This window comes from Gorilla gorilla, chromosome 1, assembly GCF_029281585.2.
Source record: "Gorilla gorilla gorilla isolate KB3781 chromosome 1, NHGRI_mGorGor1-v2.1_pri, whole genome shotgun sequence".
NCBI lineage: Eukaryota > Metazoa > Chordata > Mammalia > Primates > Hominidae > Gorilla > Gorilla gorilla.
This window is the reverse complement of record NC_073224.2, coordinates 67,201,733-67,220,628: the sequence shown is the minus strand read 5'-3', so window position 1 is coordinate 67,220,628 and position 18,896 is coordinate 67,201,733.

Sequence of the window (18,896 nt, the reverse complement as noted above, 5' to 3'; positions counted from 1 at the left end):
AGGCTAATTCGCTCCTTGTCAATCAAACTAAAGAGGGCTTCCAGTTAATTTTTACATTTGGCATTTGGTATAAAACAAGGATATAATTTCTTTTTTTTTTTTTTTTTGCATATAGATATCCAGTTTTTTCAGCACCACTTATTGAGGAGGCTTTCCTTTCCCCATTGGTTACTGTAGGTGCCCTTGTTAAAGATTAGTTGACCATATGCGTGTGTGTTAATTTCTGGGCTCTCTGTTGTGCTTCATTGGTCTACGTGTCAGTTTTTATGCTAGAACCATACTGTTATGATTACTATAGCTTTGTAATAGTTTGAAATCAGGGGATAAGATGTCTCCAGCTTTCTTATTCTGTCTCAAAATCGCTTTGACTATTTGGGGTCTTTTGTGGTTACATACTAATTTTATGATTGTTTGTATTATATCTATGAAAAATGTTATTGGGATTTTGATTGGGAATGGCTTGAATATGTAGATCACTTTGAATATCATGAATATTTTAACAATATTAATTATTCCAATCTATGTACATGGGATATATTACACTTATTTTTGTCTCCTTTAATTTCTTTAAGCCCTAGAGCAACCTCTAAAACAAAATAGTTCTGTAATCAATAAGTCAAAGTAGATAAAAATGTAATTATTTAACTTTTTTTTTTTTACTTAAAAGAAGAAAATAGAACCTAAAATGGGGAGGAAAGAACAAAAAATAGATGATATCAATAGAAAACAAATAGAATGATAAATTAAAATTAGCCATATGAATAACTACATTAATTTAAATTATTTTCACAGTTCACTAAAGACAGAAATTATCATAATGGATAAAAATAATGCGTGAAGACCTAACTAAATTTTGTCTAAATGGAACCTACTTTAGCTATGAAGAGTTTTGTGTTTAAAATATATGTATTTATGGTAATAGAATTGTATTTTATAGTTTTTTTTTAAGTAAAGATTTTATTATGAAAACCTAGATATTTTCACTGAAATATCTGCCATTCCCTTTATTTGTGCTTCTCTTTTTAATCTCTGGCTAATTTTAAGATTTAAGTTTTATTACAAGTTTTGAAAAGATTGATTGTGATATACTTTGCTGTAGTTTTTTTCACGTTTGTTGTGCTTTAATTTTTTATATATTTAGATCTCTGTGTCAGAGGCATTGGAACCACAGCGACTCCATTTTGAGTAAGGGCTAGGAAAATGAGGCTGGGACTTGCTAGGCTGCATTCCCAGAATGTTAGGCATTCCTAGCCTCTAGATGTTTACAGTTAATGGAACACATTAATAATGTTTACTTAACCAACCCAGACTTGGGAGTGTCTAGATATCCCAATATCTGGAGAAAAAAGTCATTTCTAATTTTGCTTTAAAGGTAATAATATCAATTCTTGCAAAATATAGGAATTGAAAAAATTAATCCTCTATCTCAAACCCTTGTAGCAGAGCACATCTCTCCATATATATACGCATTGTACCTAGGGTGGATGCATCCCTCCTCTTACTTTTGGGAGTGTCCTACTCTGTCTATGGAGTAGCTGTCCTTTCACCACTTTACTTTCTTAATAAACTTGCTTTGCTTTGCACTGCGGACTCGCCCTGAATTCTTTCTTGTGCGAGATCCAAGAACCTTCTCTTGAGGTCTGAATTCATACCCCTTTCATGTAACATCTGGACTTACATTTTTATCAAATTTGGAAACTTTAAGCCATTAAGAACAATTGTTTTCTGTACCTACATCTTTCTCCTCTTTATCAGAGACTCAAATTACATAAACATTATGTGGTTTGGAATCATCCCACAGCCGGCTAAAGCACTCTTCCTGTCTTTATTTTATTTTTCTCTGTGTTTTATTTTGAATATTTTCTATTGCTAAATCTTCAGGTTCACTATTTTTTTCTTCTGTAACATCTAATATGCCATTAATCCTGTCTAGTGTATCTTTTTATTTCAGATGTGGTAGCTTTAAAGTCTAAAAGTTCAACTTTAGTATTTTTTATACCTTCTATGTCTCTACTTCACTTTTAAATACATGAAATACATGAATTTGTTTATTTGTTGTGTTGACCAATTCTAAGATGTGTCATAGGTCTTTGTAAGTTTAGATTGACTGAATTTTCTCCTAGTTTTGGAATACATTTAAGTTATTTTGAAATATTTTCATCCACATAGACCTTGCTTTTAAGATGTTTTAAGAAGCACCAGATCAATGGTATATCTAAAGACAATTATTCCCCTGTATCGGAACAGAACACTTCTGTAAAATCTAGGCAATGCTCAACGAATTTTGAGATTTTTTCATTATGACTTTTAGAAAAGGCACCTCTAGGCCAAGTGTGGTGGCTCACACCTGTAATCCCAGCACTTTAGGAGGCTGAGGTAGGTGGGTCATGAGGTCAGGAGTTCGAGACCAGCCTGACCAACATGGAAAAACCCCGTCTCTACTAAAAATACAAAAATTAGTCGGGTGTGGTAGCAGGCGCATGTAATTCCAGCTACTCAGAAGGCTGAGGAAGGAGAACCACTTGAACCTGGGAGGCGGAGGTTGCAGTGAGCCAAGATCACGCCATTGCACTCCAACTTGGGCGACAGAGCAAGACTCTGTCTCAAAAAAAAAAAAAAAAAAAAAACAGAGAGAGAGAGAAAGTTACCTCTCTTCCTTTCAGGTCTTTCAGGTGATCCTTTCCTCAAACTCAGGTAGTTTCCCGCCATTAAACTCCTACTGACTATCAATACAAATACACAGTGGAGATGCTCTGCAGATCTTTAAAAATTTCTATATTTAACGTTCCTAACTCTGGTACTTAGTCCTGTGAACTCTAGTTGCCTTATTCTAGCCAGATTCTCAGCTCTTTCTCCTCCTCTCAAGGAATCTGATGTGATCCATCTTATTCTTTATGTTACAGTATAGAAAATCTGTGAGCCAAAGCCCAGAGTATAAATTCACACAAAGAGTATTTTTAAGACTTACAGGACTTACAGGTGTGCTTCAGAAATTTTTTTTTTTTTTTTTTTTTTTTTTTTTTTTTTTTTTTTTGAGATGGAACCTCGCTCTGTCGTCCAGGTTGGAGTGCAGTGGTGTGATCTCCGCTCACTGCAAGCTCCGCCTCCCGGGTTCACGCCGCCATTCTCCTGCTTCAGCCTCCCAAGTAGCTGGGACTGCAGGCGCCCGCCACCACGCCCGGCTAATTTTTTTTTTTTTTTTTTTTTTTAGTAGAGACTGGGTTTCACCATGTTAGCCAGGATGGTCTCGATCTCCTGACCTCGTGATCCACCCACCTTGACCTACCAAAGTCCTGGGATTACAGCCGTGAGCCACCGTGCCCGGCCTTCAGAAATATTCTTAAGCAAAATGAAGAAACTTTAGAAAGCTTTAAAGTGGGAGCCAAATATAGAGAAGAGGTTATCATAAAAGATTTATGAATGTGCCTTTTGTCTAATTGGAGACAAAACCAATAAAACTCAAGTGAAGTCTGTAAGATTGTTAGAAGATTTTGTAAGCAAAGGACTACTAGCTTTCGCTGAAAGGGATCAATAAAGTGTAAAATGAGAAGGGGCCTTTGAACATCCAATAATATACTGTCAGGAGTCAGGTTGGTATAAAACGACTGATAAAATGGCTCACCTGCAAATATTTGCAACTTTTCACTGAAAAGAAAATGTAGCTTAGAGAGCAGATACAAGACCCTAGAGAGTAGAGCCAAGAATCATGAGAGATCATTTTCAGGCTTTAATAAAGAAGAAACTTAATCAAGAAACTTAAGAAGAATCAAACATTTTTCTAATTGTATTTCAAAACTGTTTTGGGTCAGTGTCCCAGGGTATGTACAAGTCCTGGCATGACATAATAGTTCTCTGTGCAGTGCTGAAATCAAGGTACCAGCTAAGGATGTCATCTTTATCTGCCGTTCTCATTCATTCATTTTTAACCAGATGCACGTAACTGTTATCCTGTGCTTGTCCACGAATGTCTATTGGTGTTAGGGAAAATAACTTGTCTCTTTACATGCACATGTCCAGAAAAGTGATTGAGAGAAAATATGACCCCAGGACCTGCACTAAGTGATTTATATCTATGTGCACCTGATTTAGAAGATTTAAACTGTAAAATTTGAAACTGTAAGCTTATGAGATTTAGGGACTATTTTGGACTTTGAGCTAATGAGATGATATAATTAGATTTAGATGATAGTACTTTAGATATGACCTGGTAATGAAACAAAATGTACTGAAGGAAGTAAGTGTGTTTTGCCATTAGGAAGAAAATGAACCTTAGAAATTCAAGAGGGCAGACTACACTAGGTGATTTTAAGATTTCTATAGACAATGTTTGTGTCTCTCCAAAATTAGTAGGTTAAAAACATAATTTCCAATGTGATGGTATTTGAAGTTGGCACCTTTGAAAAGCTGCTTAAATCATGATGGTGGAGCCCTAATGAAATCAGTGTTTTTATAAAAGAGTCCACAGAGAATTTCCCTATCACCTTCTGCCATATGAAGTTACAGTGAAAAGACAACCCTCTACAGACCAGGAAGCAGGTTCTAACTTGACACTGACTCTTTCAGTGCCTTGATCTTCCAAGCCTCTGGAATCATGAGAAATAAATTTCTGTTGTTTGTAAACCACCCAGTCTATGATTTGCTGTTATAGCAGCCCAAATAGGCCTTAGTATTGTTTTTCCATATTTTCACTATGGTGTGCCTAGTTGTGTTTTATTTTTACTTAACCTCCTGATTTTCTGAGAGTGTTCTTTTGTGTTTTTGTTTATTTCAAATATTCTTAGCAATAGTGTCTTCAAATATAACTTGAACCCTATATCCTGTTTCTTTTCCTATTGGAACTCATATCACATGTATATTGGCACCATTTAGTATTGCTCTATAAACCTTTCCCTACCATCTAGTGGATGCTCTATTTTGTTTTTATTTTTTACTCAATTATTTACTCTTTATGTTCCATTTGGATAATTACTAGTGCTTTATCTTCAAGTTGGCTGATTTTCCCTTCATCTATCCAATCTAGTGATTCTACTAAATACCTTCTTAATTTATATTTTCCATTTTTTTCCAAATTATTCTTTTCATAAGGTCCAGCTTTACTGAAATTCCTCATTGATTCATGCTTATTATCTACTTTTTCTACTAAATCATTTGACACTTTAATCAAAGCTACTTTGTAGTTACTAGTTACTATATGAATTAATTCATTGATTTTTTGTTTTTAATTTTGAGACAGAGTCTCACTCTGTCGCCCAGGCTGGAGTGCAGTGGCGTGATCTTGGCTCACTGCAACCTCCACCTCCTGGGTTCAAGCGATTTTCCTGCCTCAATCTCCCAAGTAGCTGGAGTTACAAGCACACACCACCACATCCAGCTTTTCTTTTTTTTTTTTTTTTTAGTAGAGATGGGGTTTCACCGTTTTGGCCGTGGGTGGTCTCAAACTCCTGACCTGAAGTCATCCGTCCTCCTCTGCCTCCCAAAGTGCTGGGATTACAGGTGTGAGCCACCTCGCCTTGCCACTACATTAATTTTTACTACTGTATTGCTGCATAGAAAAGTACCACACACTAAGCAGTTTTAAAACATACCAATTTATTCAACATTTCTGTATGTCTTAAGTCTTGGCACAACATGGTGGTTCTCTGCACAGGGTCACACCAGGCTGAAATCAAGGTATCAGCCAAGATTGTCATCTTTTCTGAGGCTTGAAGTCTTTGCACAAACTTACTGATAATTATCAGAATTTGGTTCCTATAAGTTGTATGTAGGATTGAAGTTTTTGCTTTCTTGCCACTTTTTAAGTGGAACCCAATCTCAGCTCCCAGATTCCCTTTGGGCCTACAACCATTACATGTTATTTAACCACCTTCTTCTGCCATTTGGTAGTTTTCTACCTAAAGAACTAAATGAGAATCTTTTTCCTGATTCAAATCTTTCTGAGATATTATAATGCCTCCTCTTATTAGGCCAGGACCACCCAGGATAGTTTTCCTTTTGACTAATTCAAAGTCAATGAATTAATAACCTAATCACACAAGTGATATCCCATTATATTCATAGGTTCTACTCACACTCAAGGGGTAGGAGGGGACTATGCAATGTGTGCCCACAAAGGAGCAGGAAGTTTAGGGGCCACCACAGAATCATGCCTGCCAGAGACCATCCTTAGAACTCCAAAGGATTATATACTTACAACATGCAAAATGCATTTGCAAATTGCAAGGTCCACAACTGCAGAGGCATTGCTGTTTTTTGTATCAAAACTTCTACTTTTTATTGATTTTTAAATTCATGACATATCATATGGTCAGTCTTACATGACTCACTAATAATGAATTGTCTCCTGTGAAGCAATAAGAGGCTTTCCTTGTCCCTGATAAGGTATGAACACATCATCTGCCTGCCCACCAATCATTGGTACCATACCACATTCTTCTTACAAATGCACCTTTTTGTCTCATAAATTTGCTCTCTACCCAAATCTATAGCACCACCTCATCAACCTTCTGTACTATCACACCTACAGGCATGTATAAGAGCCAAATTCTATATTTTTCCTAAAGTGGGAAATTGTGGTAGTTCAGTCTTTAATATCCTCCATATGACAGCCCAACTATGCCATCTCCTGCATTTCTCTTTCCCTCTGCCCTGGTTTTAACGTTGTACAGGTCTGCAAGTCTGCTTTTTAAAAAGAAGACCAACAAAATACCCAATAAAATGTTGTCCATAATCGCTGAACTCCCCCAAATTAGCTTATTGTCTCCCATTCTTCACTTTATATATGCTAGGTGTCCTGGAAATGAATACATTGTTGATAGATAATTCTCTGAATTGACTACTCAGAATAATCTCTGGAGAAAGATGCTAGCTATTACTTTCCACTGATTTCTGAATTTAGGATATGAAGCATTCAGCCTTCTTTTTCTGTTCAGATTGGGAGCTTAGATTTAATTTCTGGACTATTGACAAAACCTCACTCGATATCTTCTTTTACTTCTATCTACTGTAACAGGTGATTTTTTAAACCATTTTAGGAGAATGATTTATGATTTAGAACTGAAAACAGCACAGGAAGTACAATTCTCTTTTTATAATGGTTCCTAAATATATTGGAAACCAGATTGTATTATTAAAACTTTCTGAGTATTTTCTTTGTTTTGTATGACTGAATTTTTCTTACGTAACCCCACACTCTTCAGAATGTATTTACATGTAATTGTGTTTGTTTTAATAGTTATTTTATATCAATAACTTATAACTATAGCCATTTATAACTGATTATAAACACATAACTATTTAGGAACTTATACTTAAATATAAATCACAGTCAAAATCATTATACTACATAATTATCTGGTCAGATATATTTAAGAACACAGAATATCTGGTCAGATATATTTAAGAACACAGAATCCTCACTGACAAATGCATACTCTCAATATCCATATAGTATAATTTCTTTATGTGCTTAGAAATGCTATTGTACATGTTTTGGTTAAAAAAGCTAAACTACTGATAATTTTCATTATTATTTTCCAAATTGCACAACTAATTCATTTGTGGACTATTCTAAACAGCAGAAGCTTTAAAACGGCTTTCAAAGAAGCTGTAAATAAAAAGCTCTTTGATAATTCTGGTTAATAAAGCAATATCAAGATAACAATAGAAAGAGAAAAAAAGGGTTACAGTGTGTTAATTGGGATAAATACAGGATTTTGTTGCTTAAAAATTCAGGTAGCCTTGTATTTCTTCAGCATCTGGTAAACTTTTTATATTTTACATATAAAGGTTGTTTGTCAAAAAGGGGACTTTTCAAAATAAAAATGCAATAATACAAAGTAGAAAAACATCATTAATAATAACCAAAGTAAGCACAAATACTTCATTTGGGCAGACTAAAATGTATTCCAAATAAATGCCTTATTGAGAATGGATAGTCTCTTCAGCCACTGTGCTAAAACATTTGATATTCACATGCCAAAAACAACCACAAAACCCCATCTTAACCTATAGTTTCACCACATGCAAAAATTAACTCAATAATGAATCACAGACCTTAAGATAAAACCTAAATCCCTGAAAATTCTATCAGACATTATAGCAAAAAATTCGTGTAAGTTTGAATTAGACAAAAATTTAGATATGACATAAAAATGACGACCCACACAAGAAAAGTGTTAAAAATTGGACTTCATCAATATTAAAACTTCTGCAATTCAAGAGATAATTTAAGATAATGGAAAGTCAATGAACATACAGGATAAAAATATTTGCAAAATAAATATATGATGAGTTGTATCTAAAAAAAGTTTCAAACATTTCCTTTAATGTATAAACATGAATAGCAAAGAAACACACAAAGTCCTCAATATCATAAGTAATTACGGAAATAACAAATGAAATCACAGTGAAATACTGCTATGCACTTATTAGGAGAAATTAAAAAACAAACAACATTTTAAAACCTGATGGTACCATGTGCTGGCAAGCATGCCTAGCATCTGGAAATTGTAAACAATGCTGATTGAAATTCAAAAAGATACAAAGTCCTTGGAAAATAGTTTTGTAGTTTCCTAGAAAATTAGGAAAACACATTTTATACAACCCAGCAGTTAGAACCCTAGGTATATGCCCAAAACAGAGAAGAATCTAAGTACATACAAAGAAAACTCTATGCAAATGTTTATAGAAAATTTATTCATAAGTGCAAAGAACTAGCCATAATCCTCAATTATCTTACTGGTAAATGGATAAATAAACTCTGGCACATTCATTTACGGAGACTACTGTTTAGCAATAAAAAAAATATGTATTTTTAAAACCTTCTTGTGAAACTCAGCAACATAGGTGAATCATAAATGCATTATGCTGAGTAAAAGCTGCCAGACTCAATGGCTAAATACTATATGCTTACCTTTAATTGATATCCCTAAAAAAAAGGTTATAGCAACAGAAATACAGTAGTATTTGCCAGGACTTTGAGATAGGGAGATGGGGAGAATGGGGAGAAAGCAAGAGAAATAACGTTGAAAAGCATGAGAGAGTATTTTGAGTAATATAATTGTTTTATTTTTGACTGCATTGGTCATTAGATAACTATAATAATTCATCAAAAATAAAAGAACTGTACACATTTTAGGATAAATTTGCTGAATGCAAATTATACTTCAATAAAAATGAGTAAAAGAAAAAAATCAATGCAAGCCAGCATAATAACAGAATAATGATGTAAAAATATAAGTTTGGTAATTTCAATAGAAGCAGAAAATTTAAGTGACAAAATGGAACATAGCCAACCGGGATCATTTTCAGCCTAATAATAAGAACAATAATACCATGAATGTGTTGACTGCGCACACACATTCACATACGCACTTGCATTTGACAGGCCATTTCATGCTTAAAAATGGAACGTTTTTCTATACAAAAAAGGAACAAAGAAAAAATATACACTTTCAGCACTGCACAATTTTCACTCAACATGCTATTAGGGGTCTTGGCCACTGGAATAACGTTAAAAAAAAGATAGAAAATGAATAATGGTATAAAAGAAGAAAGTAAAATTGTCTTAATTCACAGATATCATTAAACTATAACTGAAAATTCCAGTAATTCCACACAAAAAAATTTACCATCAATATGTTGATTTAACAAAGCCCAGAATACAAAAACAGTATGGTACATGACTTTTTCTCTCAATAGAGTAGTGACAAATATGTGGGAAATCAAATTTTAAAATATGTCATTTAAATATTATGAAATAAACATAAATTTAACAAACCATAAGAGATATCACTGAGTAAAATTAAGAAGGAATAAGTATGTGGAAAGATACATCCTATTCAAGGATTAATTGACTCAAGATATTTAAATAACATTTTTAGACAAATTCTCCTATATTTTAAACACGATCCTAATCAAAATGCTTGCAGGATGTTTTCATGGAAATACATGTATTGAACTAAAATCTGTTTGAAAATGTCAGTCACCTATACTGGATACAATCTATTTTGAAAAAAATAAGAACAATCTGGAGGACTTACACCACCTGGTTTTAAGAACTAAGATGCAATTACAGTAATCAAGAAAGCATGCTATTGCCATGAAAATAGATATAGAGAAAATATAACAAAATGCTGATAGAAATATATGCTTAGTTGATTTCATCAAATATATGCTCAGTTCTGCTTTTACATTTATGAAGAACCTCAATACTGTTTCCCATAATTTTTCCATGTGGCTATACTAATATACATTCCTACCAACAATGTGCAAGGATTTCCTTTTCTCCACATCCTTGCCAACCATTGTTACCTTTGGTCGTTTTTGATAACACACCTGGTAGCCATTCTAACAGGTGCGAGGTGATAGCTCTTTGTGGTTTTGATTTGCATTTACCTGATGACTAGTGATGTTGAGTAATTTTTCATATATTCGTTGGCCACTTGTATGTTGTCTTTTGAGAAACTTCCACTCAATTGTTAAATGGAGAAATGTCCACATTTTATTCATGTTATTTGTTTTCTTCCTGAGTTATGTGAGTTTCTTATATAATTTGAATATTAACCTCTCATTCGATATATAGTTTGCAAATATTTTCTCCAGTTCTGTGGGCTGTCTCTTTACTTTGTTCATTGCTTCTTTTGCTGTGCAGAAACATTTTATTTGATGTAATCCCATTTGGATATTTTTGCTTTCATTGCTGGTGTTTTTTGGGGTATATCCAAAAAAATGACTGCCCAGGTAATATCCTGAAGGTTTTCCACTGTTTTCTTCTATTAGTTTCATAGTTTCAGGTCTTACATTTAAGTCTTTAATTTTTTTAGTTACTTTTAGTATATAGTGTGAGATGTGGGTATAATTTCATTCATCTGCATTTGGATATCTAGTTTTCCCTGTACAATTTATTGGAGACTTCTCTTTTACTTGTGTTCTTGGCATCTTTGTCAAAAATTAGTTGGCTCTAAATGTGTGAATTTATATATAAGATTTCCATTCTGTTCCATTATCCTGTGTCTGTTTTTAGGCCAGTCCCATTCTGTTTTGGCTACTATAGCTTTGCAGTATATTTTGAGGTCAGATGATGTGATCACTCCAGCTTTGTTCTTTCTGTTCAAGATTATGTTGGCTATCTGGGGTATTCTGTGATTTCATATAAATTTTATGAATATATTTTCTATTTCTGTGAAGATTGTTATGAGTCTTTGAATACGGAGTGCATTGAGTCTGTAGACACTTTAAGAATTTTAACATTTTAAGAATATTAATTATTCTGATTCATGAATATGAGATGTATTTCCATCTATTTGTGTCTTCTGCAATTTATTCATCAATTTTTTTATAGTTGTCAGTATAGAAATCTTTCACCTCCTTCATTAAATCTATTCTTAGTTATTTCATTTTATTTTTTGTAGCTATTATAAATGGTATTGCTTTCTTAATTTCTTCTTCAAAGAGTTTGGTGTCAGTGTATAGAAACACTGCTAATTTCTGAATTTCTATTTGCTCCCTGCCACTTTATTGAAACTGTTTATTAGTTCTAAGACTTTTTTGGCAGAAGTTGTGGGTTTTAAATATATATATGAGTGTGTGTGTGTATGCACACATAACATGACTGTGTAATCCGCAACAAACATGAGCAATTTATACTCCTCATTTACAATATTTATCTTGACTAATTCCTCTGGCTGGGACTTTCACTATCATGTTAAATAGAATTGGCAAGAGTGGGCTTCCTTGTCTTGCTGAGAAATAAATAAATAAATAAAAGTTTTCCATTTTTTCCATATTAAGTGTAATGTTAACTGATTTTGTCATATAGAGCTGTTATTATGGTAAGGTACTTTTTTATACCTAATGTTGAGAGTTTTAATCATGGAAGTGCAGTGGCGTGATCTCGGTTTACTGCAACCTTCACCTCCCGGGTTCAAGCAATTCTCCCACCTCAGCCTCCAGAGTAGTTGGGATTACAGGCACGTGCCAACGCTCCCGGCTAATTTTTGTATTTTTAGTAGGGATGGGGTTTCGCCATGTTAACCAGGCTGGTCTCGAGCTCCTGTCCTGAGGTGATCTGCCCTCCTTGGCCTCTAAAGTGCTGGGATTACAGACATGAGCCACTGTGCCCTGCCAGGTGTTGAAATTTGTCAAATGCTTTCTGTGCATCTAAAGAAAGGATTAGACCGAGCGCAGTGGCTCACACCTGTAGTCCTAACACTTTGGGAGACCGAGGTGGGGGGATTTCCTGAGCTCAGGAGTTCGAGACCAGCCTGGGCAACATGGCAAAGCCCATTCTCTACTAAAAAAAAAAAAAAAATACAAAAAATGAACCAGGTGTGGTGTTGCCCACCTGTGATCCAAGCTACTGGGGAGGCTGAGGCAGGAGAATCACTTGAACCCAGGAGGCCAGGGTTGTAGTGAGCCAGGATACCACCACTGCATTCCAGCTTGGGTGAAAGAGGGAGATTCTGTCAAGAAGAGAGAAAGAAAAAGAAAAAGAGAAAAGAAAAAGAAAAGGAAAAAGGAAAGGAAAGGAAAAAGGAAAAGGAGGGGTAGGAGGGGAGGGGAGAAGGAAGGAAAAGAAAGGATTATATAGTCTCTGTTTCTTTATGTTGTTAATGTGATGTATCACGTTTATTGTTTTGCATGTGTTTCACCATCCCACTTGATCATGGTGAATGAATGATATTCGTTTCCTTTTTTTTTTTTTTTTTTTTTTTTTTTGAGACAGAGCTTTGCTCTTGTCATCCAGGCTGGAGTGCAATGGCGCAATCTTGGCGCACTGCAACCTCCGCCTCCCGGTTCAAGTATGAATAATCTTTTTAATCTGCTGTTGAATGTAGTGTGGTAGCATTTTGTTGAAGATTATTACCTCTACGTTCAGTAAAGATTTGGACTGTAGTTTTCTTTATTTGTGTGTCTTTCTTTGGTTTTGGATAATGTCCTCATGAAATGAGTTTGGAAGCATTCTCTCCTTTTAATATTTTGTGGGAGTGTTTGAAAAGACTTAGCATTATTTCTTTTTTCAATATGTGGTAGAATTTAGCAGTGAAGTCATCAGGTCCTGGGCTTTTCTAAGTTTAACACATTTTAAAGCCAAAGCACTGACTGAAGGGAAATATCAAAATACATACCTGGCATAAAATTTGTATTCAGAACAAATAAAGAAGTTTTATAGCTCAGTATCTGAGAAGAGAAAGAACCCAATAAGTAATGCACAAAATGCAGAAAAAGACACTTTACTAAAGAAGATGTAGGAATGACCAGTGAACATGTAAAAATATGTTCAATATCTTTTCTCACCAGACACATGTCACAGTGAAAAACCACAGTGAAAATAAAATGCTTTACACATATTGGAATGGCTAAAATAACAAAAATAAAGACACAGGCCAAATGTTGGTAAGTACTGGAGCAATTGGAACTCCCATGTGTCTGGAAGGAACTATTTTGGAAAACAGTTTGGCAGTGTATATACACATACCATATGGCCTAGCTATTCCACTCCTAGGTATTTACACCAGATATATGTAAACATATGTCCACATGAAAACTTCTGACTAAATATTTTAGTGACTTTATTGAGAATAGTTAAAAACTGGGCAGAATCCAAATTCCTATCAAGAGATAAATAGATAAACTTATGGTCACATGTCCATTAAAGGGAATCCAACTCAGGGATTGGGGTAAAATGCATACGTGCAGCAAAATTAATAAATTTTGAAAATTTTTCTTTATTTTTATTTGTGTGTATGTGTGTGCGAAAGGGGAGAAACGATAAAACTACATATATATTACTCCTTTAATAGGATATTTAAAATCTGTCAAAAATTGATCCACACTAGTGGAAATAAGATCAGTAGTGATCTTAGCTTCTATACCTCCTTAAAAGACCAGAAGAGAACTTTCTAGGTTAATAGAAATTTTATATAACTAACTTGAGCACTTGTAGACAGGGTATGAATTTTTCGAAATTATTGCCTGTACACTTAGATTGTTGCATTTAATTTCCTTTTGTTGGAGAATGAGAAACCAAGGTTCGAATAGTAGGTAAGATTTTTGCAATCAGGATATAGTTGCTTCTGGTCCCTTTAAGCTGACAGAGAAAAGGAATACATATTTATATACTACCCTGTGTATATACACATGTCTATAAATACATCTATATATATATACATTCATCTGTATTTATACAAAGCAATTAGATAAATAGAACTATGATTGCTGAATAGTAAACACATTTTTAGCTTTGTAAGGAACTGCCACACAGTCTTCAAAGTAATTATAACATTTTGCCTTACCACCAGCAATGAATGCGGTTTTCTGTAGCTCTATAAAAAAACCCAAGATAATTTTGTAGGTTTATGGATATATTATATAACTAACTCAACCACTTGCACATGAAGTATTTATTTCTCAAAATTATTATCTGTACACTCTGATGGTTGCATGTAAAAAAATATACTATTTATTTAGAATAGTTTTAGATTAACAGGAAAATTGTTAAGGTAGCCCAGAGAATTTCTATATACCCAGTTCCTGTTATTAACATCTTCTATGAATAAGGTAAATTTGTTCTAATTGATAAACCTGTAAGTATATATTAGTATTAACTAAAATTCATACTTGGTCCAAGTTTCCTTAGTTTTTACCTACTGCCCTTTTTCTGTTGCAGGAACCTACATGGGGTGCCATATTACATTTAGTAATGAGGTTTCTTTAAGACAGTCTTGGCTATGACAGTTTCTCATAGTTTCTTTGTTTTTGGTAACCTTGGTAGTTTTGAGGAGGACTGATCAGGCATTTTGTTAATATATCTACATTTACAATATATGCCTGATGTTTTTCATATGATTAATCTGGAATTATATGTATTTTGGAAAAAGACTAAAGAAGTAAAATTCCATTTTAATCACATCACATCAAGTGTACACACTAGCAATGTGGCTTTACTGTTTCTGCTATCATTGAGAAACTAGCTGGGGTAATATTTGTTAGATTTCTCCACTGTTAATTTACTCCTTTAACCCCCTTGGCAGCAAACCCCTAAGTAAATTCACATTCAAGCAAGGGGAATTATCCTCCACCTTCTTAGAGTATCTACAAAACCTACTTGACAATTTTCTGACATGAGATTTGTCTTTTCATCTATTTATTTATTTGTTCAATAATTTATTTGTAACAACATAGACTCATGGATATTTATTTTAGATTTGGGACCATGACCCAATATCATTTTATTTATTTTGCTGCTAAAATTGTTCCAGCTTTGGCTCAGCTCCTTGGGAGTCCTTTCAGATCACTCTTGTCCCTCTAACGTGCCCCCATCATATTTTTGACCCATTTCTTTTTCTCTAGAACTATAAGAGATTCCAGGCTCATCTTGTCTATTTTCTGCCTCAGTCCTATAATTAACTATTTTTTCCTAAACGTCCTAGTTCCTTTGGTTGGAGAATAAGAAATCAAGATTTGAACACTAGGTAAGATTTTTGCTATCAGGATATAGTTGTTTCTAGTCCCTCTAAGCTGACAGAACAAAGGAATACATGCTTGTGTACTAAATTGTGTATACAAAAATATCTATGGATACATGTATGTGTAACTATCTATATTTATATGAAGCCATTAGATAAGTTAACTAGAACTGTGACTGCTGAATGGAAAATTTATGTTTAGCTTTGTAAGAAACTGCCAAGGAGATCGAGACCATCCTGGCCAACACGGTGAAACCCCGTCTCTACTAAAAAAATACAAAAATTAGCCGGGCATGGTGGCACGTGTCTGTAATCCCAGCTACCCGTGAGGCTGAGGCAGGAGAATAGCTCGAACCAGGAAGTTCGAGGTTTCAGTGAGCCAAGATCACGCCGCTGCACTCCAGCCTGGCGACAGAGTAAGACTCCATTTAAAAAAAAAAAAAAAAAAAAAAAAAAAAAGGTATTTATACCATTTTGCAGTATGACCAGTAATGAATGAGAGTTCCCGTAGCTCTGCATTCTCAACAGCAATTGGTATTGCCAGTATTTTTTTTTTTTGGTCCTTTTAATAGGTGTGTAGTGGTATATCATTGTGGTGTTCATTTATATTTGCATAACATGATGTTGAACGTCTTTCATATGCTTATTTGCCAGGTGTACATCTCCTTTGGTGAAATATCTGTTCAGAAATTTGACTATTTTTAATTGTGTTGTTTCTTTTCTTAATGTTAGATTTTAAAGTTCTTTATTCATTTTGGATCCAACTGTGTTTTCAGATATGTGTTTTGCAAGTATTACCTCTCATGCTAAGCCTTGTCTTTTAATTCTTTTAGCACTGCATTTTGCAGAGCAAAAGTTAGTAGTTTTAATGAAATCCAACTTATCTATTACTTATTTCACAAATCTTGTACTGCTGTTGTATACAAAAACTGAGCCACATGAGGGGATCTTTCTTGGATCTTAAATATGAGAATATGGTGAAATGCCTAGCGGTAAACCTCTTGAAAGCATGGTCATTCCCCTAACACTGCAGCTAAGCAATGTGTAACTCCAAGGTAGTTTACACTCAGCTCCTAGGAATTCATCAGAATTACCATTTAAGTGTTTATATCAGTTTATGGCTCCCACAGCTTCTACTCCAGAAAGTCAGAATTTGGCTGTGATTCTCTAGATTCACGTGTCTTGCCAGAGTCCATGGTGGCAATTTGCCGTGCAACGTGTTACTTGATGAATATAAGAAAAGCCATTGATTTCATTGAGCATTTTGTTGTCCCAAATGAAATGTTTTGTAAGAACCCATGTGTCAGCTTCCAGGCTCTTTATATGTTGGAGCTGAAACTGAACATCAGCAGTATTTTTTCAATATAAGTTGTACCTCAGTAAATTTGACTTAAAATGAAAAAAGAAGTAAAAATCAAATTTCATTCAGTTGTAGAATATACACCATGGCAGAAATATATATAAACAATGGCAGAAATATATATAAACAAGCAATGCATATAAAATCATTTATGAATAGGAATTCCGCTGCCAGCATGCCACAATATTTATCTAATATACTTGATCAATTTAGGAAATGCACCATAATATGCATGTGTGTCATATTTAATTTATCCCTTTTGTCAGGGGATTTCTTTTTGATTGATCATCTTTAAAAATACCTAAAAAATACCAACTGTTACATAAGTATTTAATAAATGAACAAACACACACTAAGTATAAATTTATTATGAACACAGTTAATCAAATATTTAGAATTCATCTGCCAGCAGTGTCAGCATTGGTAAATAGAAGAAAACTAAGGAAAAAAAGAGAAGTTTTCTGTGTTTATAGTCATGAAAGTTGATAGCAAATCTAGCTGTGCTATTAATTCACCAAGGCAAACAATTTTCCCTTTTCAGTGAATATTTTAAGTAGTTTCGAACTTTTCACATTTGCTTTTATTCACAAATATTCAAGAGTTTATATATGCATTAGGAGGAAAATATTTCTAAGGCAAACATTACATAGATTCTATATTCATCATGCAAAGGTGTCATAAACATATAGCAAGCCTTGGATAATTAAAGTAAATGTAGGATTTTGGGAGAAAAAACTTAAAGGGGAAGATATAGCATAACTACTGTTTCTTGCGTTTTCATATTTAAATGGTATAAGCTGTACAGAGCTGTCTGTATTCTCACCAGCCAAGATTCTATCAGGAATGAGCCTTTCTGGATATACTGGCTTGGCTTTGCATGGCACTAAAAACGTGTGGAGAGAGTGAATCCAAACTTCCTTTTGTCTTACATATTTATTTATGGGTTAGTTTAATAAGGGTTAGGGAACATTTAGTTTTCCAAAGTAATAAGAAATTTATCAAATGATCTTCAAGCCCAAGGATTATATTCAAGAGGGTCAAGGTCTGCACACTAAGTACCTTTGGAAAGATCTGGCTGCCCCAGCAATGGTTATATTAGATTTCCCACATAGACTGGCTCGGTCCAGTTGGGCAAGCTCTGTGAGCCATGAATACACACACACACACACACACACACACACACACAGAAAAAAAAAGGTAGTCTCCATTTGTGTCTCATCAATATGATAACTTTAAACATCACAATAATATTTTACAAATGCAAGCCAAGACTGTTGAAGTACTTTAAGGCATCCTGTATTTCATGCATCTAAGTGAAATGTACTAGGGGATATGCTATTGGGGTAATCATTTTAATATAAAAAGATTTTAGGAAAAAAGCCAAAATGTTCATAAAGAAAAGTTTCATTTTTAAGTTTATATTTTCTGAGAATATGAAGTCACAAACTGTCAATATGTTTTTGTTGATTTATGTATGAGAAGATGTGACAGTTACAGGTAGACAATCCAATTGTTCCACCAATATGAACTTATTTAGACATAAAATAAACTCTTCTAATGTTTTAGAAAATGAATTAACCGAAACTGCCCTACTGGAACCAGCTTTCTTTGTACTTATTTCCATCTCTTCATTACACTACCTATTTATCCTTTTAGTAATATCTTCAGTGTGGATTAATCTAAAGTTTTATCTGAGGTAATTAAGTTGAAACTATTTTTATTAATCTTACATCCATTGGCTTCTTTTACAATAAAGAGCAAGAGTGGAAAAGGGTTTTAAAATAAATATAAATCGGAGTCAGAAATCAAAATCCTAGAAACAGAGACATATGCCAGGTTAAGAGACTTGAAACAATTTCTATGGACAATTAAGATTTTCATGTCTCCTCCATGTGTGAGTGTCTCTCTTCATACAATGAGACTTAATATAGGCTCCTTTGTAACAGCTAATTATTTTGCATTGGTCCATATAGCTCTTGGACAGATTTAAACATTTAGACATGTTAAGAGAAAAGTAGTAGACCTAGCATTATATGTAGAATCATAGAGTGGAAGCATGGTATTCTGCC